Raw genomic sequence first — 24,108 nt, 5'->3', positions numbered from 1 at the left:
AAGTCAGGAAAGGGCAATAGGATCCCTTGGAACTGGAATTATGGATTGCTGGCCAACATGGGTTCTGGGATCTGTAAGAGAAGTCAGCACTTTTGACCACTGAGCCATGTTTCCAGCCCCCATCAAAGGCACAGTCTGATAGGTAATTGGTGTTTCTTGACTTTCATTGCAGTATAGAAAATAAAAGTATAACACAGCCTGTAGCCCCTAGCTAGATGAAAGACGGAGGCAAAAGGTCACTTGAACTCATGAGTTAAAGAGCATGCTAGATAGCAAAAGAACCAAACAAAATCAGAACAGAGCACGGCCCCAAAGGCCTCTTCGAGTCGAAGGACTCCTGGCTGTTGCATTCATTATCTCAGTAGTTTTATTTTGACATGGATGGAGTCTCCAGGCTGAAAGAAATAACTAGACATCCTATTTATTAAGTAGCTAAGGCCAAACAGAAAGTGTTGGTGAGCGTGGGCACGGCTCCATGAGCGTGGGCGCGGCTCCATGGGGGAGAGCCCCTGCCGACTGCCTATGTAGCCCTGTAGCGATGGGCGCACTCCATCACTGCGGAAGAGCTACTTGGGTCCTTATAACTTACCTACCATTTCGAAAGGTGATACACCTGAGTTGAAAGAAAACTGTCCCATTCTTAAGAAGCCTCCCAAATTCTCTGATGTGAATTCTCAAAACTTCCTTTAGAGACAGATACTGAGGCTCGGAGGTTAGTGAATGCCCGAAGCTTTGGCTGGTCAGAGGCTCTGCCTTGTATCTATCGGAGCTCTCTCTGCTCTTTAGAACTTCTTGTATATAAATATAAACTCTTTGAAGGCAAAAGGCCAGGCCTTGGTCCTGTCAGAGAATCCTGTCATACCATGCGGAGTTACACATTAAACAGCCTGTACAAAGGTGCCCTGTTGTTATAGCATCTTGGCCACTGGCACTCACAGTGCAGGCATGTGTGTATGTGTGTGGCCAGATCTTCCTCACTCAACAGGATAGAAAGGGAGCAGTACCAAGGGAAATGGACGAAAGTAAGAATGGTTGATCCGGGCAGGTTGGACAAAGGTGGCTAAGGGTAGCCAAGTCCCATATACACAGCTGCTCCTGGCCATCCGATATGCAGTGCGCAGGGGCTTCTGGGGAGGCTCCACTAAGGGGTGCTGGTTTTCATCCACCCAAATAGGACTGCCTTCAACATAGGGCTAGGGCCAGTGGCTGCTGTGGGGCTAACCACACGTGTGTTACAGAAGCTTCGCCACGGGGCAAGAGTAGCAGCCAGTGGGAACTACTGCCTGACACCTGACAAAGCTTTGGCATCTGGGAAGACAGTGGGTGGAGCCACTGACTGGAAACAAAGTATCAGTCATGACCATCAGGCAGGAATTGCTTTGGCAGCAGCTGAAGGCAACACACAGTGTCCTGGGGTGGCTCCACGGCATCCCAAGGCACAGATTTCATTTCTCTTCTAACAGTCAGACCCAGGGAAAGTCCCCACTTCTACATTTAGTGTATGATGTGGGTGTGAGCCACACTGCCCAGTTATCTGTCCTAAAAAGGCCTTTTATTTCTCCTCTCGAGAAAGCATCAAGTATGCTGGAGCGAATGCAGATCCCACAGGAATGTATTAAATGATCTCACCTTGTGTGCCCTCGCAAGGCCAAGACCTCAGGATACCTGTATATGCTGAGCACTGGGTGGCTAACAGCAAATGTGTCCCCTGGTGGTGAGGGGGGAGTGGACAGGAGAAGTCTATAGAAGAAGTCAGTCTGTCATACTGCAGTGCAGATGAACAAGCCTGAAATGTAGCAAGTTTAGAACACGGGACTCACAGACCTCAGAAGGCATGGGTTCCACATAAGCCAGAGCTGTGTTAAAAAGCCCAACATCATGGATAACCAAAGATAGATGAGAAGTCTCTCTCTGTGGCTCCCAGCACCATAGCCTGTTGCCCTGTGCACACAAGATCAGCAGCTCTGGCCTGGCAGCCTTCTCCCCTCCTGAAGTACAATGGCATGGTCATCTCTGGAGGGCAACGTGGGGACACAAGCAGAGGTAACTGCAGTGCCCAGATGCCCTCTGATCCATAACTTCATTTGAGCCTCACCCCACTCAGTGAGATGGTCATGCATATGAACCCCAGGCAAACGGCCACTCCTGGGAGGTCTATGTCACCCTGAGGCCACACAGCTAGTTCCTAAGTCCAGATGCCCTCACTCTGGGGCTTGTCCAACTCAAGACTATTGGACAAATAAATGGCAGACGGGAGCAATACGCATGTGTCACATACACGTGCGAAGCATTATCAGTTGTCAACTGGTCTAGGAAAACACAGTTCACAAACAAAGCTGCAACCTAGTGTAGATGTGACTCACCACCCAGTGGCCATTCTGTTACTAGAATAGGATGCCAGAGAGGGTCTTCAGAATACTGAGTGTGAGTCTAACATTTCCATTAGAAATCTGAGTGACCTCAAGGAGGCTCCCATCTTGAGGGGTGTCATGAAGTTCAGAACTAAATTCATTTTGCATTTCTTCAGAAGAGAGAGACACACAAGGCCTTGGGGTATTGCTCTGCTGCAGAATATTCTAACATGCGTAGCCCAGGCCTAGGCTCTCTGCCTCAGCACCGTAAACCACAACTAACAACCACGAACGCCGTGGGCTCGTCTGCACTATTTTATGTTGAGGGAAAGAGTCGTCACTGTATAAAATGATGCTTGTTTCTACTGCAAAGCGCTTGCTTTTCTATTTGAAGGATTTTCGCTCTTCTCTAGCCTTCTAAATCTGTGGAAAGGTGCTAAGGGTGTAAGCCCCCACTGCTGTGTATTCTGAATGCCCCTGAGACCCTGGCCCTAACAAGAGCCTCATTCACGTATCTGTCCCAAAGGAAAGTCCCCAGGCTTCTGACTGGCTAGAAACCTCAAGGATACCAGTGAATGTATATACATATATATATTTTTCTACTTATGAGAAAACATTAAGTTCTATGAACATCGGAAGATTCACATTTTGCTAATTTATCATGCTGGATCTGATCTGACTTTCTAAGCACCTACAGGTTGTTTCCTCCATCATCAACAGATGAGAAAGCAGCACCAGGGGTCTGTATCAGTGTACTCCAGCTTGCCCTCAGCTGAACAAACAAAGAATCCAAAATAAGTAACTGGGGAACCTTAAAAAGGGTACTTGCAAAATACCTGATGTCTCTGTGATAAGACAAACACCCCACAACTAAACAACGGGGAGATCTGAATAGATGTTTCTCCAAAGAAGATGTATAAAAAGCCTGTAGCCCCTGAAAAGTCTCAACATCATTAACCAGCAGGAGTGTGTGTGTGTGTGTGTGTGTGTGTGTGTGTGTGTGTGTGTGTGGTGTGCTGAAGATGGAACCCAGGGCCTCATGCACACCAGATAAGCACTCCACACTGAGCTACACACACCAGTCCTCATTAACCATTTTGGGAGATGCATATCAAATCAAAACCATGCCCTACCTAGTCGGGCTGCAATAACAAAATATTATTTTCTCATATTTCTGGAGATTGGCAGCACAAAGTCAGGGATGTCTGCATGGTCAGGCTCTGGTAAGGGCTCTCCTACTGGCTTATAGATGGTCGTTCATGGAAGACTCGGTACTTAACACTCCCTGCTTCTGCAGAAGACTAGTTCAGTTCTAGCACCCACATGGCAGCTCACAAACAGCCTATAACGCCAGTTCCAGGAAATCCAATGCGCTCCTCTGACTCCTCTCACAGAAGAGAGGAAGAGGCAGACAGAGTAAGAGGGAGAAAGAAAGACAGGGGTGTTTTTAAATCAGAGCACCAATCCCAGCATAATGTTTCTAAGAGTCCAATTTCCATTACTGGATCAGTATACCAGAGGCTGGGTGATCTATAAAGAAAATGACCTGCTTGGCTCATTGATTCATGGGATTAAAGACCAAGGTCAGTTGACCTCATCACTTTGGCCTTTGTAAGGACCCCCTTGGCCTTGTCAGTCACTCTGGGTGGTATGGCTGGGGAAGTACACACCTTAATGGCATGATTAACTCATCCCAGGCTACACCTATTAAAGTTCTATCACCTCCCACTGTGGTACCAGGTTAGACAAGCGGGATCCCGGTCAGGTTGGTCCCGGTCAAGTTGGTTATGGCTCTAAAAATCGAAGACCTTCTCTGGTCTCTCTCTCTCTCTCTCTCTCTCTCTCTCTCTCTCTCTCTCTCTCTCTCTCTCTCAGACTTTATTTGGGGTGAACCAAGGGTTATATGGCTTTTGGGGTGAGAATATCCAGGGTGGAAAAAGGCCATTGGCTGAAAGCTAGGGTACTGAGATGCCTTGTCAGCATGGAGAGGGAGGCCTTCCAGGTTCTCTGCTCTGTGACTTATGACTGCCTGGCGTGGGGGTCTCTGGGTTACTTGGTCTGAGGCAGGCATGGAAACAGGGAGGGAGTTAGCTCTACTCCTGCCAGCCTCAGGATGGGATTCTAATCTCAATTTTTGAGATTTCTGGGCTTTGGTTATGCTCTATCTTGCCAGTTCCCTGCCAGTTCCTCTTGTGGTTCCGTCTACAGTCCCCACATCCCACGGTCGTCACACAGAGGACCAGATTTCTATCACATGACCTGGAAGGACTCAAATCACAACCAACCCAGAGCAGGGCCCAGCTCTCTTGCATCAGCTAAACTGTTAACCTCCCCCAAGCTCCAAATATAGTCACACTGCCCTTGCATGGTGACATATCTCTTTAATCCCAGCATCCAGGAGGCAGAGACAAGTGGATCTCTGTGAGTTCAAGGCCATCCTGGTCTCCATTGTGAGTTCCAGCCCACCTGAGGCTGGCTGGATATTTACAGTGAGATTCTAACTCAACAAAACAAAACAAATATACTCACAAGAAGACTGCATGGGCAGTTTCCTATTATTACTATAAAATTCCAGACACAATTAACTTACAAAGTGAAAAGGTTAATTGAGCTCATGGTTCTAAAGGTACCAGACCAAGACCAGCAGCCCACTGCTATGAGCCTTTGGTAATGGCTCCACACAATGGCAGGAGTGCAGGGCAGGGCAAACCATTCATCTTACAAGCTACAAGCAGAGCTAGAGACAGGACAGGCCCAGACCCATAACTGCTTCCAGGACACACCACTAATGACCACTAATGACCTCTCCCAGAGGGCCAAGGCATGTCCACAGCAGAAGAGTCTAGGGGACAAGTTTTTAACACAGGGACTTTTTGGGAACACTGTTTTGACACTGTATCAAAGCACACCCCACCCCCCCCCCCCGCCCAGGGTGGCTATAATTCACAAATGGTAACAAGGGTGTGGCTAAATTAGAATCCGCACATTATTCATGGGAAAACACTGCAGCCATTTGGAAATACAGTCTACTATTTCCTTGAAAGGTCAGGCACAGAGCAGCATGTGCCCCGGTGACTGTACTCCGTGGTATCGCCCCAACACAGAAACTTATATACACGTGTTGCCAGTAACATCATTCACAATAGCCAAAAGCAGAAACAACCGTGAATGTCCATCAGTTGGTGAAAAGATGACTACTGGGTGAACATTCTGGAACAATCTGGAAGATTATTTGGACACAAAGAGAGGAAACAGTCAAACCAAGCCCTGATGCGATCTGTAAGGGAGAAGGGCATTGTGTCCTGTTGAGTTGATTGATGCTTGTGTTCTTTACAGATCAACAGTGGCAAAGGGTCAGAGCAGGCCACACTGACACAAAGTGATGAGCCAGCAGTTAAGCTGTCAGCCAAAAAAAAAAAAAAAAAAAAAAAAAAAAGCCACCCAAAAAGAAAAGCCACCCAAAAAGAGCTAATAAAGCCTGAGGCTTGCTTTGTCTCTGCTCTCTCATTACTGCAGAGCAAGGTCCTTAATCCTGTGAGGCAAGCCCTCTCCCACCAGGCTATACAGCCTTGGCTGTTTAGAATTTATTCTATGACAGAGCCTCACTAAATTACTTGGGCTGGCTTGAAACTTGCCATCCTCCTGCCTCAGCCTCCTGAGCAGCAGCACCACTAGGCTTAACCCAATCCCAGAATTCACAAACAGATGAACACAATATCTAGGACTCAGATCAACATAAGATGGGCTGAGGGTTAGCGCAGATAGTAAAGTGTTTGAAGCCTAGCATAAAACCTCAGATCTCCACCATCTAGGCAAAACAGCTGGGGGTGGGGTGGGGGCGTTGAGCTCCTGTAATCCCAGCTGGGGAAGTGGAGACGGAAGGTTCCCATGGGTCACTGGCCAGCCAAGAGCTCCAGGTTCAGTGAGAGATACTGTCTCAAAACAGAGACTCAGGGTCAGTCTCTGGCCTCCACATGTGCATACATTTGCATACATGTGCGTGCCCAACCATCCCTCCGGGATACACAAACTGAAAGAAATTAAATTTTAGGAACCAGTGTGAAAGAATCAACCCATCTACTGTAGTTAAAGCATCAGGATCAGAGGACGGAAACGGGGAAGGAGACTACTTGAATAAATAACTGGCAAAGTTCTCATGACTTTGATAAAAACAAACAAATAAAACCCACTAACTAGCCGGGCGTGACGGCGCATGCCTTTAATCCCAGCACTCGGGAGGCAGAGGCAGGCGGATTTCTGAGTTCGAGGCCAGCCTGGGCTACAGAATGAGTTCCAGGACAGCCACGACTACACAGAGAAACCCTGTCTCGAAAAAACAAAACAAAAAACAAAAAACAAAAACAAAAAACAAAAAACCCACTAACTCGTACCCTGGAAAAACTTCAAGAGCCATAAAGAAAAAGAACCACGTTGGGATACATCATGAACAAACTGCTAAAAAAATTAATAAAATTTTGGGGATAGAGAGATGGCTCAGCAGTTAAGGGCCCTGGCTGCTCTTTCAGAGGACCCAGGTTCAATTCCTAGCACCCAAATGGCAGCTCACAGTCAGCTGTAACTCCAATTCCAGAGGAACCAACACCCTCTCCTACCTCAGCAGGCAAAATACACCCACGCATAAAGTAAATTTAAAATAAAAACTTTAAATGAACAAAATCTTAAAAGTAGAGGCAGCCGGGGCTTCATAGGTAACTCAGTTGCTTTGTGTGTGTGTGTGTGTGTTCGCTTTTTTGTTTGTTTGTTTTTTGTTTGTTTTTGTTTTTTAGGTTTTGTTTTGTTTTGGTTTGGTTTGGTTTTTCAAGACAGGGTTTCTCTGTATAGCCCTGGCTGTCCTGGAGCTCACTCTGTAGACCAGGCTGGCCTCGAACTCAGAAATCCACCTGCCTCTGCCTCCCAAGTGCTGGGATTAAAGGCATGCGCCACCACACCCAGCAAAATGTGTAGCTCAGGCTGGCTTCGAACTCGTGATCCTCCTGCCTCTGCCTCCTTCAGAGTTGCTAAAGTGCATGCTATAGGGGGTTCATCTCCCCAACACCCACAGAGAAAGTCAGACGCAGCAGTTTAACATTGGTAATACCAAAGCTATGAAGTAGGGGCAAGGTGGGTCACTGGAGCTCGCTGACCAGCCAGCCCACTCAACTGGAAAGTTTAGTAGGACCCTGCCTCAAAAAGTATAGTGAAGAGAGATTAAGAAGACACCCAGCGCAGGGCATGGTTGTGCACAATTTAATCCCAGCACTTGGGAGGCAGAGGCAAGCAGATTTCTGAGTTCGAGGCCAGCCTGGTCTACAAAGTGAGTTCCAGGACAGCCAGGACTATACAGAGAAACCCTGTCTCGAAAAAGCAAAATAAATAAATAAATAAAAAAGAAGACACCCAGCATTGATCTCTGGCCTCTGCATGTATGTGTACACATGCACACATGCAGGCACACACACACACACTCACACTCACACACACAGCGTGGAGGCAGCAGGTGGGGACATGCAGGAGACGCAGGAGACATGATTTTGACTTATCAACTTATCAGCAAAAAAGCAGAGAGATTTGAAATAGCATAAGTATAATGCTGGAAAAAATGTAATAATTTTTATATCCAAAAAAATTATCTCAAACCAAGAATGGAGTAAAGACCTTTCCAGATAAATGAAGCTGAGAGACTTTCCAGTAGACACACGCCACAGGGAAGTTGAAAGGGATACTCACAGGCTGCAAGTGGATGAATGTCCAAATCAGAGCGAGAGTCGAAAGTGTGAGGGTCTGAAGGCTTTCCAAAAGTGAGAGGCAGCTGGCCAAAGCAAAACTATTAACATTTAGATATAAAGATATGACAATATTCTAAGACGGGAAGAAGGAAATGGAGCCTCACTGCTGTGAGTTAGTGACATCGCAGAACATGTTTATAAAGACATGTGAGCTAAGGGGCATGCAGTTAACCCCAGAAAGCATCACAGAGACGAAAATCTGAGGGGGCAAGATGGGAAGTGAGAGGCAACATGGTACACTTGCACTAAGCCATAGAAAAACCCTATTGCATGACTAAAAGCCAGCATCACAGTACTGTGCATATTGGTGCCAAGCACCCCTAGGGGGACCTGTGTGGTTATGAACAGAATGCATAACCAAGCTTGAATCCTGAGAAACACCATACAAATCCAAACTGATGGAGGAACACGATCCAGGTAGACATTTCAGGTTGACATGCTAGGGGAAGGGCTGGGGATATAGCTTGGTGACAGACTGCTTGCCTGCTATACACTCAAGACCCTAGCTTCCATCCCCAGCTTACAGAGCAGTGTGTGTGTGGCGGGGGAGTCAGTGTTATCGTTCTAGCTTAGATGCTCAGCGTCTCCTCACTGAGGACGTGAATACATAGGAGGAGACTAGAAAAGACACAAGAGGAGCCAGCGAGATGGCTCTGTGGGCCAAGGCACTCGCTGCCAAGCCTGATGACTTACGTACGTTCTATCTCTAGAATTCACATGGTGGGAGAGCAAACCAACTCCTGGTAAGTTGTCCTCTGACCTCCATATGCAAACCCCCGTGCACATATTCGCCCACCATAGATAGATAGATAGATAGATAGATAGATAGATAGATAGATAGATAACTTTTAAAAAAAGGATGTCCAAGCGCTAGGCATTCGCGTGGGTATCTGGGGTATCTGCCACCCTTGCACTCAGGAATCTGAGGTAGAACAGATATAGGGAGACCTTGAAGGAGAAGTGGGAGGAGGAGACAAAGACGGTGTCATGGCGAGTTTAGTAGAAGACGTTTTGTTGGATTTGAAACCAGACAAAGACATTTGGGAAAAAAATCTTGGAAATTGGACTAAGGTCCATGCTTTACCAACAACACTGTAACAATGTTAACTGTCAGGTGAGTTGTTGATCCCGGGGAGACTAAGTGCAAAGCATGTAAAGTTTTTCTGTACTATTTTTTCCCACTATTTCTGTAAGTTTAAAGTTACTTCAAAATAAAAAAAGTTCAAAGGTCACTGTGGTCAATGAAAGTAGACTAAACATCACAATTAAAAACAGAGTTTGAGGTGGGAGATGGCTGGGGCAGTAAAGTGCTGTCTTGCCGGCTTGAGGATCTGCATTAGACCCCCCCACCCAGCACCCATGGCAAAGAGCTGGGCACAGAGGTGCACATCTGTAATCCCAGTGCCAGGGAGACAGGATCAGAAGGGTTCCCGGATCTCACTGGCTAGGCAGTCAGGCTGAACCAGTGTGATCCAGGCTTAGTGAGAGACCCTGTCTCAAAAAATAACACGGAGGGCAGTGGAGGAAGACACACAATGTCTGTCTTTGGTCTGCACAAGCATGCACACACAAGCACACTCTCGAACACCTAAATAGAAAAGATAATATGCAAATATCAGCAATTAAAAGAAATTTTTTGCAACAATCCAGATAGGGTCTCCCAGAGATTTTGCTAGGCAAGAGAAGCTACATCCAGGCAGCAGAGAAATCCTCAATTCTGGTAGAATTTAAGTGACGTGGAATTTTCAGACAGATAAGACTAATCTATAGCGTTCAAAAATTACACCCAGCCACCTGGGTTCATGGTGCAGGGCACACTCTGCTGTAAAGGAGACTTTGCTGGGTGCATAAGGATGTCTCAGGGCTGAGAGGATAGTTTAATGAACATATACATGTGTCCTAATATATTGACTTACACACTTCCAATGTGTGGATTTCACTCCATGGACGTTACATGTCAATAACATTGATTAGAACGGGAAAGAGGCCTTGGAACTATGTTTAGCGACAGAATGTTTACCATACATCCCTACCACGTGCCTCACTGCCCTCAAAAATTAGCAACCCTGCCACTCTGTGGCAAGACAGGACAGGGGCAGAGGAAGAGCCACAAAGAATTCAAGAGGCTCTCCTTAGCTCTCAGCTGAGGAGCGAAGCCCCAAGTGTGTTCTCAGAGGTCAGCGTTCCAATGAGTCAGAAATTAGAGGAGATCCATCCCCCACAAAATGGTTTTGAGGGTGAGCCTTCCAGGCAGTAAGTGGAACTGTGGGATGCCTCCTAAGACACAGTCACTGAACCCCCCCACTTGTAAGGATACACTTGATGCTGCCTTCGAGGGCCTGGACAGGGTTTGGTCCCAGCATAAGCTGTATGCATGGGAAATGCAGTGATACCTCAGTCAGGTTACTGTGGAACCGACACGTCTGTAGAGCTTATTAATGCCTGTTTAAGTATGAAAATAACACCCTGCCTCCAGACACAGCAAGCTGCTGGGTACACTGTGGACCTGCTCGCTGGCCCGCTGCACAATGACATCCTTTGTGGTTGTTCAGAAGCTCGATTAGGGCAAACATTTCCTGAGCACTTTCTATCTGTGATCGAGGCCCCACGTGGGTTCTGTATGAGCGTTCAGGATTCGCTCCATGTAATCCTTACACCAGCCCCGGGAGGATGCTCAGAGGTCGGGAAGCCCAGTCAGCAGGGCTGGGTAACCCGCTGAGGTCACCTCTTCACACTGGCACCTGACACACCTGACCTGATTCCCGAAGCACAGCACGGGATGATTTAGACCTCCTCTTTCAGGACAAAGACATTCATGTTCATGTTAATGGTATGCTGTCTGGCATGATTCCTGATGGAAAGGCTGGGAAACAGACACATATTACGTGGGTTGGGGGCAGGGCTACACTTTGGCTTGAGAATGTAACTTCTTTTCAAGTCTTTGGGATACTATTTCACCTCACCAGACAGGCTTCTACAAAGTTGTCAAAGCCACTCCTAGAAATACACATACAAGAAGACAAGAGCCAGGCATGAGTCACCCCTAAGTCACTTGGGGCTGTGTTTGTCCGTGGATTGTAAGAAACCTCTGGGTCTTGTTTCCACTCTACACATCCTACAGGTAGGAGCGACGCTGTTTGCTGGCTGCGAATCACCCTCTGGGTCTTGTTTCCACTCTACACATCCTATAGGTAGTAGCGACGCTGTTTGCTGGCTGCGAATCACCCGCAGGCACACGGCCTCGCTGGATTCTAACGACTCCAGAGTCAGGCACGGGGTAGCCGATGATGCACGGTGGATCCATTTACAAAGGACGACTAGAAGCCATGTTCTGTTTCATTCACAGCTGCAAGACCCTATTTTGCACAGGGGCAGAAATCCTAGACTTCAGATGCCCAGGGCCCAGGATCCTCGAGCCCTGGGGTTCAAGTAGCCTGCGGCAGCATGCCTTTACCTAGGACTCCCTACCTCAGTTTAGACTTAGTCAATAGATGCCCAACAGGAAAGTGATGTTTTATATATTCCATTTGGCAAAAACCAGGCCATTTCCAAGGAAATGGCACAAGGTCACCATAGAAAAGCCTTATTTTACTTAGCCTAGTATTACCATCATTTTGCACTATTTAGAAAGTCAAGCACTCCCATTTAAGACCGTGACACCAGACTGACTTCAAGGCACATCCTCATGTGCGTTATGTTAATGTCCTTAGCACGGATCTTGCCTGGAACTTGCATTTACAGAGTGGGGACTAGAATTTGGGAGGCAGAGGCAGGAGGGGCTCTGCGAGTTCAAGCCCAGTCTGGTCTGTGTAGTGAATCCCAGGCCAGCCAGTGGGGCACAGTGAAACCCTGTAATAAGCTAACGTCAAGAACCAAACCGAATAACAGACATTTCTGAGCACTTTCAGCTCAGGCACAGTTTGGCTCTGAGGAAGCACCCAAGAACAAGACCAGCATAGGGCAAGGGTTAATCGGGAGACAAGACGGCCTCAGACGGTGGCAGAGTACAGGTGTTCACAGAGCATCAAAGTGACAGAAGTTGAGCAGAGGTGTGTGGGTGGCATTAAGCAGCCCAGGAGGCCCAGGAGGCAGAAGGCAGGCAGGCTGTGAGGGGGTTTGCTGGCCATGGTGTCTTGGCTGTGTTTTAGGTTGGTGAATAGTGGGAAGTATGAATGTCTCTGTGTGTAGCAGAAATGATACAGAGGGAGGAGCTAAGATCCGTTTGTAGTTGCCGGGTCCGGTAAAGTGCAGAGTCGGGGACACGGCCCCGTGGCCCCACAACTTAAAGGATTTTATCTGAGCCCTGACACATTGAAGGATTTGATCCATCCCCCAGATGTGGCACACTGGAAAAGGACCTGATACAGAGGCAAGCTGGTGGTTCCTGCTCTGTCAACCACAGATCACGGCCTACACAGGTCTACGTCCACAGTGGAAGGACCCTGGCAGCAGCCAGCTTTTTGACATTTCCAAGGTTTTGGCGTGAGCTTTAAAGCCCTAAACTCAAATGCCTTTGGGAGGCAATGGTACTTCCAGGTCAGGGGTATGCCATGTGCCTCCTTTCACCATCAGGGTGTGTGTCCGTCCACATGCGTGAGCACGGGCGGGAGTCAGTTGACACCTCTGCTGCGGTTGGGCTCCAGGAACTGGCCTCTGGCCATGGGGTCAAATAGCAAGCTCCTTTACCTGCTAAGCTCTCCGTTTTCTCTGAGGGAGAGCAGCACGCCGACGTGGGTGGCTGGTCTGCTGTGAGCGCCACAGGTAAAAACCTAGCAGCTACTACTGTCTTTTCCTTTTCTTATCTTTGCGCTACCGTAGGTAACAGAACTCGGAGCCTCACGCAAGTTCTCGACTTCTGAGCCAAACCCTTCCCCAGCAGCCTCCATCTTTAGTGAAGATCAAGTCAGCAGCAGATCAATAAGAAACTGGTCCTTAGACCTCACCATCAGGCTCACAACAAGCCCGGTGGAACTCCTGGCCTGGTCAACGGGTCCTACACACCTCCTCCATCACAACCTGCCTCCAGGCATACGGATAGGTATGAAGGTACGTTTCCAGACTACAAATGTGGAAATGGAAGAAGTCAGGTGCTCTGCCTCTCTTAAGCCTCGCCTAAGAGTGCATAGCTGTTAGGCTGATGTGAAGTACCATGGCGCCTTAGCTGCAGTCTCTTTGGCCCCAACTTGTTCTTCTTCTTCTTCTTTTTTTTTTTTTTTTTAAATTTTCTTACATTTACTTTTTGTTTTATTCACGTGAATGTTTTACCTTCATGTATGTCTGTGTACCATGTGCATGATGGTGCCCTTGGTGTTCAGAAGCAGGGATCAGATCCCCTGGAACTAGACTCACAGCCACCATGTGGCTGCTGGGAACTGAACCCAGGTCCTCTCCTAGAGCAGCAAGAGACTTCTAACCTGCTGAGCCATCTCTCCAGCCCAAGCTCAGCTTGTTCTTGCTCCTGGCGCAGAGCATTCTTCAGAGTCCCCATGCCTTCCCAACCTTCCCCGTACCAGCTCCCGCTTCTTCTTGGGAGTCTCTACTTCTCGGCTCCTACACGACATCTCCGTAAGAGGTCATTACCTTGACTGATGGTCTCAAATTCCAAATAAGATTTCTGTGCAGTAGTTCATAATTCATTTCTCAAGATTTCCCAGGAGAAACTTCTCGACAAATGTGGGTAGAGTGTGTAGTCCTCAAGACATGCCTGTGATGGGTCTCAGCGGTGCTCTAACCTTCCCTCTGGGGTGAGACAGAATTGAGCACACCAGGCTCCTTCTTACTCCATCTACGAGGTCAGGAGTGCACACGGGAAGGCAGGAGAGGCACAGCCCAGAGGCACCGCAGCTCAGTGCCTCCCACATTGAGTTCCCCCGCTTCCTTACAATATGAGCGAGCATAGTGAGGGTGGGCAACATCAGGACCACCACGAGCCCAGCCACGATAGCTTTATGAATGTTCTGGGCTCTGCTCTGTTACTATTTTCAACACAGTTGAGAAGTTTCTCGGGGAATTCTGGGTAAAGATGTATTAAATGCTGCTCTCCATTAGGACTCACGGCAACTCTAGCTTGCCGTCCGCAGACAAACAGCCGTGAGCTTTGGGGGCTGCAGCTGGTGAGCCAACTTTCTAAGCCACTGCCTTTTCTAACCCAAACTCAGTCACCACCCACAGACCTGAAGAAACCACGCTGAGCTTATGAATCACAACCAAGCAGCAGCAGCAGCAACAGCAACAGCAACAGCAACAACAACAACAACAACAACAACAGGTATTTGTCTCCAAGTCATCTGAAGCTACAGAGAGCCCTGTCATAAAGTTCAGGATGCCACCTAGCCACAGATATCCCTGCTAAGCTGGACCTGGAGACCAACCTAAGTCTCTAGAGGTGTGACCACAAAACTTACCCATAAGACCATGCTTTTTGAAACACTGCGAAAAGTGCCTGACAAATACAGAAGTGGATGCTCACAGCTATCCACTGGATGGAGCACAGGGTCCCCAAAGAAGTAGCTAGAGAAAGTACCTAAGGAGCTGAAGGGGTTTGCAGCCCCATAGGAGGAACAACAATATGAACTAACCAGTACCCCTAAAGCTCCCTGGGACTAAACCACCAAACAAAGCAAACACATGGTGGGACCCATGGCTCCAGCTGCATATGGAGCAGAAGATGGCCTAGTGAGTCATCAATGGGAGGAGAGGCCCTTGGTCCTGTGAAGGTTCTATGCCCCAGTATAGGGGAATGCCAGGGCCAGGAAGAGGGAGTGGGTGGGTTGGGGAGCAGGGGGAGGGGGGAGGGGGGAGGGGATTTTCGGAGGGGAAACTAGGAAAGGGGATAACATTTGAAATGTAAATAAAGAAAATATCTAATTAAAAAAAAAAAGAAAAGAAACACTGAGAAAGGACAAGGCTCAGGCCCTCCTCTCAACACCCTCCCTCTCTTCCAGGGGACACACATCTGGACTTCCACTGGCGTGCCTCCCATCTAGGCCTGAGGCACAGCCCAATGACTTCCACAAACTACAAGGGCAAACTGTAGAGGAACAGGGCTCAGAACTGAAGGGGACTTTGAGACAACCTGATTTACACACTAAGTGACAGAGAAGAGAGGTATACACACATCCCACCTCCGAAACAGAAATGAGGACAAAAATCCAAGGGAAAACCAGGACACAAAAACAGGCCACTTGGGACAGATGAGTTTTGGGGATTTGGGATTGGAATCTGGAGTTGCCAATTTCAGAAGAAAAAAAAATTCACCTCTTTAGCATCCTTTAGTGGTGGTAGTGCTGCCAGCAGCATACTGAGTGAGGGGACCCCAGAACCTGAGAGTGAGTGCCCCTGAGGGCTTACAGCAGCCGCCCCTGAGGAGATTTCCTGAGACCTTCGTGCATGGTGTTTGGAAAGATGTCAAGACAAGGCCCCCACCCGTACCAACCCAGGCTCCAAATCAGGCGGCAGGGAAGAGTTGAGAAGAAAGCCACAGGGGTGGGAAAGCAGGGAGGACAGAGACCAACTTTAGAAAGTCTGAAAGAAGACTCACATGGCACAAAAAGACCCAACCGTAACCACAGGGACGAAGTCAGGAAACACGGCCACAGCAGTCAGCCAGTGGTCACAGCAGACGGAGAGCCAGGGGGTCAGGCTGGGATTCAGAAGGCAGAGGTTTAAATTTAGCCAGGTAAACAGGCGCCCAGGGGTGGCGGCGGCGGCTTGGGAAAAGCAGGGCAGTCACCTGCCCTCTGGCACCTTGGGGTCTCTTGCTGAAGGAAAAGGCACTGACAAAACTGCATCCACCTCAGCAGGTCCATTTCTGGGACTCCACCAACACAAAGCTAGGAGAAGCACGCAGGTGTGTCTCAAGAGAGGGGTTCAGGCCCTGGTACCTATTATCATCTCTAAACCCTGGATTCCCTGAACTCCCAGATACAGTCTGAAAATGCTGAACAGAAACCAGCCCGGATGCCTGGATATGAGGCTCCCAGCTCTCTCCCCACACAGGGATTTGTCAGATATCCTGCCGTCCCAAGTTAGAGAGGCTTGAATTACAACCACTCCTTGGTACATCACAACGGAAGCCCTGAGGACTACACGAGCTGTGGGTCTGGTGGATGCTAAGGAGATTAAGGAGTCGACGATAGTGATGTGGAAAGGAACGGGGGGGGGGGGGAGCAAACTCAGAATCGCAGACTGCTCCCTCCCGCCACACTACAGACGCCGGAATACAGCAATCCAGAGCCATCTTAGAAGTCAGAGTCAGAACACACCAGCCTGGCCTCTGCCCCTTTCAACAAGAACAAACAACAAAATTCTTTCTTAAAACCCTGTTTGGGCTAAGAATGAGCTCAGACACTGATTACTGACTGGCAAGCTCAATGCCCAGAGTTCCAGCCTGGGCATCGCAAACAAACAAAGTCTTTCAGTTGCCACTAGGGCTAAGAGAAGGGTAAAATACACAGGAGAAGAGCAACCCAAGATTTTTTTTTTCCTTTCACAGTATATGTCTCCCAGCAATTTCGGAAATATTGTGTATGTGCGCATGCGTGTGTGTGTGTGTGTGCGCGCCCCTGCACACACACCTGGGATGGCACCCAGGGCCTGAAACACACAGTAACCACACACTCTATCTACCACTGAGCTACATTCTAGCCTGACCTTTAAACTTTTATGCTTTCTAGACAGAAAACTAAGGAAAGGATCGTTTCCGACCAATAAGACGCTCTGCAAGGTGGCACAATTACATACGGACTGTAGAGGTAGGAGGTTCAAGACACCTTAAGAAAACACCATCTCTCACACACCTAAATACTCAGAGTATGGAAGCCTGGGAAAGCAGGAGTTCCACAGATGGGAACGGGCCGGCAAGCTCTTCCAAGCCTGGATGATCTCCCTTGGCAAGCAGATCGCCACACTGTGTCCACTGTGTCGCAGGTCCTCCAGCAGTCTTTAAGGAGAGAAGCGTGGAGAGGCAACAAAGGTAAAGAGGGCTGGGTGTGGTGGCGCACGCCTTTAATCCCAGCACTCCGGAGGCAGAAGCAGGCAGATCTCTGAGTTTGAGGTTAGTCTGGTCTACAGAGTGATCACACTGGGAAACGATGTGAAACAACAACAAAAAGCTCAAAGACGATGTCTGTCACAGCCGCTCATGGTGTCTGCCACCTGCGCTTGTTGGTTAGGAGCCCTGGCTTCCCGTACAATTCCTTTCTTGGGCACCTGCCCTTCAACATCTTATGAAGACACAACGCTGCCTTCCTCCTCAGGACACCGGCCCTCAGTGTCTCTGGGCATTGGTTTTTTGCCCCTCCTCCTGCTAGTTATAGCTACCAATCATGCGTCAAAGAGAGATGTGACACTATTTTGAAATAAAAGGAAACCATCCTGCAGCCTTCCCCACCCAGCCTTGCACCGAGGTGGGGTTTTTACTAGGTCAGGCCTGTGGCTGCTGGACTGGCATCTCCGGCCTGAGCCTGAGATCAGGGCCCCATCTTTGATAAATAGGCAGGCTCTCCTCCTGAATGAATCCACGCAGAACAGTGGCTCAGGGGAAGATGTTCCAGTTTTCCGGAAGTGTACCTACTACTCGGGCCTGTGCTGTCTGGCCAGTCACAAAAGAGGAACCCTATAACGTCCACATGGGCCTGCCTAAGCGCTGATCTCTGGCAAGGAGTGAGCCCCTGCTTGCCTGCTATCTCTGCTCCTATATTGACAGCCAGAACATCAAAGTTCTGGCAAATGGGAGCCTTTCTCTGAGGTGGCCTGAGTAGTTGAGGAGACTAACTTGACCCTGGGTCTTTTTTTGATTCCAGATACCAGGCTGAAACTGCTCAAGGTGGCAGCTGCTGAAAGCTTTGCCAACGTGGCCTGGCAGTGCAAAAGCATCGAAAAGGGACCTTGGTTATGGGGACAAACGTTTCCTCCTCCATCGATTCGCTGTGCAACTCACCCTGGGCTTGAGCCACCTCAGTTTCTCTGCCTGCAAAACAGAACCGATCGTTCTAGAAGCAAAGTGAGTAGTGTCCAACAATGACTTGTGAGGATGCAAATACCCAAGAAAGTTGGGTCTGACCAGAGTGTTGGGCCAGATACCCTCCGAGGCGCCCCGCGAGGATGGACAGAGAGATGCAGAGGAGCAGTCGAGAACCAGACAGCACCACAGTCTCCAGTGTGTGACCCGCGGTGGCCTGGGGCAGGAACTTGGGCTAAAGTCATCCCTTCGCAGTACCTGTCGGAGACACTCCGCGCCGTTCGTCGCGCGCAAAACTGCAGCTGGGCCCCGGCGAGCCAGGAAAAACGGAGCAGCTCCGGGTTCCCCGCTTCGCGGAGGCGACGCGCAGCGCCCCGGGGGCCAGTCCCGCTCCGGGCCAGGCGCCGTACGAGCGCAGAGCCCCTGGACGCTCGCGCCCCACCTGCCCGCGCCAGGCACCCGCGCGCGGCCCCAGCTTTGTTCGCAGCGGCCCGCGGAGCCCGTCGCCGCGCGCCCCTTTCCCGCCACCTGGCCACACAGCGCCCTCGGCTGGCGCGGGGCCGACTCCCGAGCTTACCTGCGGGGGCTGCGGCGTCGGGTCGTCCACGGGACGGGGCAGCCTCGGCTCAGCGCGCGGGCCGCTCGCGCAGCCGCCCCGCACTCCTCATCCGCGGCCGGAGCCTGCCCGCCCGGAGTGCCCGGTCCGCCCTGATATGGGCGCTGGGCGCCCGGAGCTCGGGCTCGGCCGCAGGCTGCACGGTCTCGGGGTCCGGGGAGACGCGTTGTCCCCACCGTCCGTTCGGGCGCCGCTAGCGCCACCGGCCTGGAGCGCGGGACCCCGAGAAGTTTCGGCCCCGACTTAGCGGCACCGTTGGCGGCCACGGCTCGAGTGCAGCGCCGGCGCGGGGCGCGCGATCCCCGGGCTCCGCCGCCTGCGCCCCGCCCCGCCCCGCGCCGCCTCCCCGCCCCCCGCAGCCCGCGGCCGCGCGCGACGCCCAGCTCCGGAGGGCTCCTCCCCGGAGCCGGAGCCGGACCGGCCCCCGCACCTGCCTTCCGCGCCCCTTCGCGCCCACTGTCCTGCGCACAGCAACCGCGCGTGGACGTGGAGCACGGATGCGTGACTCACCTTTTGGTGACACCCTTTGGAGTCCGGAGCTGCGAAGCGACCCGGGAACTATTTCCACTCTGCAAATCCCGGTCCGGACCCACACAGGCAGGTCTCAGACTGGAACTCTGATGCCTGGATTGTTCTAGCGGGAAAGACTTCTGTCAGGACTTAGGGCCCAGTTAGTCTCCGGATAAACATGAGGCACATAAAAGGACCCTGCCGTTAGTAGCCTGCAAAGGTCACTAGAGGCCAGTGTTTGGCCTTAGCTCAGGGCAGAATTTAAACACTTTTATGGCGGTTCCTATAGTTTGTTAGTCTGTTTCCTCACAGAACACCACAGTGAGCTGCCCAAGGGACCGGAAAAGGTGAAAGGAATTAGAAGAGGCTTTGGGGAGGCCAGGCCTCCAGCTGGTGGCAGAACCCTGTTCCAGACCCTGGTTACATGGTGCCCACCAAGAGCACATGATCTGAATCCAGTCTGCAGGTTGAGAGTTTGTCACCCTGCTAAAGAAATTCCCTCGAAATTCAGTTCGGTGAGGGGAAGGAACCAGCAGTAATAATCAAAGACACTGTACTTTTGACCTAGAAACCAAAGAAGGGGACAGAATCCTCCTTCTGGGCATTAAAAAGACAAGGAACTCATCACACTGAGGGTGTTTTGTTCTCAGGGGTTACAATAGGAAGAGTTAAGGGATATTTTCATCAAATGATCCCTTAGTTGGAAAGAAAGGCTCTTGGAATTGGGGTGGCAGCAGCGCAGGAACTCCGGGACTTTTCTCACTTGGAAGTGAGTGTGGTTTACAAGACCTGGTCCAGCCAGTAAATCAATGCCTTATAATTATTATAGGACCCTGCCTTCTCAGGGAATCCAGTTCAAGGGCTTTATCCTTGGGGACACATGGGACAAGGGGAGAGCCATCTAAACAAGCACAAAATCTCTGAGTCTGCTTTGTCAGTTTATAATTGGCTCCAGTATTTCCCTCTAGTGAATCATTCGTTCTGGGCTTCTGGCTTTGTGGAAGTTTCAGGGAAAACCTGGAGGTCATAATCACTCCAGAATGCCACCTGGGAACAAAACCTGAATGCTGCCTGGGGTTCAATTCGTGAGCTCTCACCATCCGGAAGTTTAAAGTCTAGAGAAACAGGATGTGGGGAGGCGGACTCCTAGAATGCTCATGCTCGCCCAGGTCATTTTGCTCTGCCTGCCCCTCGCTGACAGCGTGAGAGAAGCAACTCAGCTAGCAGCCAGCACACCCCTCCTTTCCTCCTTTGTCCAAGATACATCAGAGAGTGGCCCTGTGGGAAGCCCTTGCTCAGCTGAGATGCACATCATGAGCAGGCTGCACAGCCTGGGCCGTGAGCTAGCTAAGAGGTCTATACAGAACCTGTGTTCCAGAGGCTGGCAAGAAGGTCTGCTTTAGATTGGTTGGTAATCTGGCAGGATCTAGTATTGCCTTGGAGACAAATTTCTGGGCATGTCTTTGGAGGATTTTTCTAGGCTGGTTAGTTGAGGGGAAAGACTCCCACTAAATGATGGAATGAGTAGGAGATAGCCAGTTGGACATGAGTATCTATCACTGTCCACTTCTTGACCACAGATGCAATGTAGCCAGCCACCTCCATCCTTGCCATGATGACCAGACACACACTTTCCCCATTAAGTGGCTTTTGATGGAAACGTGATTAATTCAGAAGACCACTGTCCTCAGCCATGTCTTGGTGTTGGGTTTGTTTGTTTGGTTTTTGGTGGTGTTCACTTCTCCCAAACCAAACATATTCTTAGTATGTGAGGTTTAAAATGAAGGAAAGGGGTCAGGAGTGGTAGTGCCTGCTTGTAATTCCAGTACTCAGGAGACAGAGGCAAGTAAATCTCTGTGAGTCCGAGGCCAGCTGGTCTACAAAGTGAGTTCCAGGCTGGCCAGTACTACACAGTGAGACCTGTCTCAAAACAACCAAATAATAGTATAAAATAATAAAGAAAAAGAAGGAAGGACAAGAAGTTTGTCATCGGCATGGACTACACAGTGAGGTCCTGTATCAAAAGGAGGAGGAGGAGGAAGAGAAAGAGGAAGAGGAAGAGGAAGCATCAACAACAACAGCTGGGCTTCGGTGGCGCTCGCCTTTAATCCCAACACTCAGAGGCAGAGGCAGGCAGATTTCTATGAGTTTGGGAGCAGACTGGTCTATAGGATGAGTTCCAGGATAGCCAGGGCTACACAGAGAATCCTATTTTGAAAAACCAAAATAAATAAGTAGATACATGAATAAATACATACATGAAGGGAAGGAGAGAAGGGGAGAGAGTGGGCAGATGGAAGGGAAAGGAAGGCAAGCCTGGGAAAAACTAGGAAAAAATAGTTGGTCTTACAGGAATTTCAATGACCTCGGCTCTGATTACTGAAGGGACTGTCTTCAGAATGCACAGGCTAGCACCCATACTTGGAGGTCTCTTCTAAGCCATAACAACTAAAGAGGAAAGGGGAACCCCTTGACTCTTGGGGCTTTCTCTTCAGTGTATTCTTAGGTCAGCTGTTGCTGGACCCAAGGCCATGGGGGAAAACTTTGGACAGCTGATTCTCTATGCAGAACATCTTCGGGTGGTAATCCTCCAGGCCAACAAAGGCTGCTCACAGGGACCATTGCAAAGGGTTTGTTTTGTGTAGGCAGCTGCACGCCCAAAAGATGGCACCAACCTCCGGTACACCGGCGCCATAAACAACACCTTTGCGCAGGCACCAGCCCAAATCTGGCGCCAACCCCTCCTGAGCTGGTGTTACATATCAAAGTGCCGACAGACTGATGAATCCCAGAAGGACACGTAGTTCTCCCCAGTGCTGGGGTGGATATAAGCAGTCCTTCCGGGGTTTCCGGAGTTCCCCCATAGCATGGAGGGGTTCCTGAAATAAAGAAAGGCTGTTGAGAAGAATCCAACCGTGTTGCGTCTTTTCTTGCTGGACAAGGTGGGTGCAACAGTTTTGGATACACAGAAAGTGTTCCCTTCCGGGAGGGAGGGAGTGGGCTGACCCATGAACCTGCAAAACCTAGAACAAGGCCATGAGGTAAAGCTGACGACTTTCAGCCTGACAGCCGTCCGTCCTTCAATCCCTGACCTGCATTTGTCTTCTGCTGGTTCTCTGAGTATAACACAGAAGCTCGAGTTATTTCTAAGAATAAGAGCTTTCAAAAGTGGTGAATCTGACCCAATATCCACTCATCACCCATGGATTACCCAGACTCACAATAGCTGGGACACTTTGGGGACTGTTAGTTAAGGGGGAGTCCACTTACATACCTTCCCGCAGGGTCTGTGTCTTAGTTCATCTTCTGTTGATAAAATACCCTGACGAAAACAGCTTGAGAAAGGGAAGTTCATTTGGGCTCACGCTTCCAGAGGACTTTCTGCCCACCATGTTGGAGAAGGTCTGCTATCACACTCCATCAGCAGTTCAAAAACAGAGACAGAACAGGACGTGGGGCTGAGCTATTGAGAGTCAAGGATGGAGCTGCAGAAATGGCTCCTTTCTTGAGAGTACTTGCAAAGGATACCTGGGTTCGGTTTCCAGCACCCACATGGCTACTTACAAGCACCTCTAATTCCAGTTCCAGGTGATCCAACATCCTCTTTAGGCCTCTGCAGGCATCAGTCACATATGCAATGCACATACAGGCAAAATACTCACACACATAAAATAAAAAATAAGTCTTAACAAAAAAAAAGTCAAGGCCTACCCTCCGCTGGTGTTCTTCCTCCAGCAGGGCTTATGTACCCCTCTGGAGGTATTTACAACTTTCCCAAACAGCAACACCGGCTAGGAACCGAATGTTGAGACACATTAGTCTGTTGGGGACATTATACTCTGGGTGCCAGTAGGCTCATGGGTATCTCGTGATGTAAAATACATTTAATCCAACTTCCGAAGTCCACAGTCTATAACAGTTCCAACAGTATTCAAAAGCTGAAAGTCAAGTCTCCTCTGAGATTCAAGCTAGTCTCCTAACTGTGACTACCTGTTTTAAAAAGATAAAACTGGGCCGGGCGGTGGTGGCGATCGATCGCCTTTAATCCCAGCACTTGGGAGGCAGAGGCAGGCATATCTCTGAGTTCGAGGCCAGCCTGGTCTACAGAGTGAGTTCCAGGACAGCCAGAGCTACACAGAGAAACCCTGTCTCGAAAAACCAAAAAAAAAAAAAAAAAAAAAAGATAAAACTAATAAGAACAACAACAAAACCAAGTTGCATTCTCCCAACAGATGATTGCATGACAGAGAGGAATGAGAACATAGCAAGGATAGACTGGGCCAAAGTATGGCTGAAATCCAGCAGGGTTTATTTGGGGATTACAGTTTCAGCAGGTTAGAGTCCATGACCATAATGGCGGGGAGCATGGCAGGCAGGCAGGCATGGTACTGGAGCAGTAGCTGAGAGCTTATATCTAATTCAGAGGCAGGAGGTGGGGGAGGTGGGGGGGTTGGGGGAGGAGAGGAGAGGAGAGGAGAGGAGAGGGGAGGGGAGGGGAGGGGAGGGGAGGGGAGGGGAGGGGAGGGGAGGGGAGGGGAGGGGAGGAGAGGAGAGGAGAGGAGAGGAGAGGAGAGGAGAGGAGAGGAGAGGAGAGGAGAGGAGAGGAGAGGAGAGGAGAGGAGAGGAGAGGAGAGAGAAAGAGAGAGAACCTGGCATGGGCTTTTGAAAGCTCAATACGCACTCTCAGTGACACACCCCCTCCAACAGGCCACACCTCCTAATCCTTCCCAAACAGTTCTACCAGCTGGGGACCAAGTACTCAAATGTCTGAGCCTACTGAGGTTATTCTAATTCAGAGTACCACAGGCCTCTTGGTGTCCCTGTCTTGATCTTTACCTATCTATCAGAGGGCCATCCTCACTTTTGCCCAACTTGACTTCAAAT

The 24,108-nt window shown here is 49.7% G+C and overlaps 1 protein-coding gene across 1 annotated transcript in view; it reads right to left on the bottom strand.

Moving 5' to 3' along the window:
* The window catches only part of Wnt5b (Wnt family member 5B), a 113,539-nt gene extending 94,515 nt beyond the window's left edge, over window positions 1-19,024 (bottom strand). The window contains exon 1 of the mRNA XM_085840060.1: window positions 18,676-19,024. The gene's annotated coding sequence lies outside the window, so the exon portion shown is untranslated. The remainder of the gene's footprint in view (window positions 1-18,675) is intronic.
* Between the last annotated feature and the right edge of the window lie 5,084 nt (window positions 19,025-24,108).

The sequence above is a fragment of the Mus caroli genome, unplaced genomic scaffold, assembly GCF_978045245.1.
Source record: "Mus caroli unplaced genomic scaffold, Mus_caroli_1 scaffold_7, whole genome shotgun sequence".
In the NCBI taxonomy this organism is placed as follows: Eukaryota; Metazoa; Chordata; class Mammalia; order Rodentia; family Muridae; genus Mus; species Mus caroli.
Note: the sequence above shows the minus strand (reverse complement) of the source record. Positions and strands in the feature narration are given on the sequence as shown.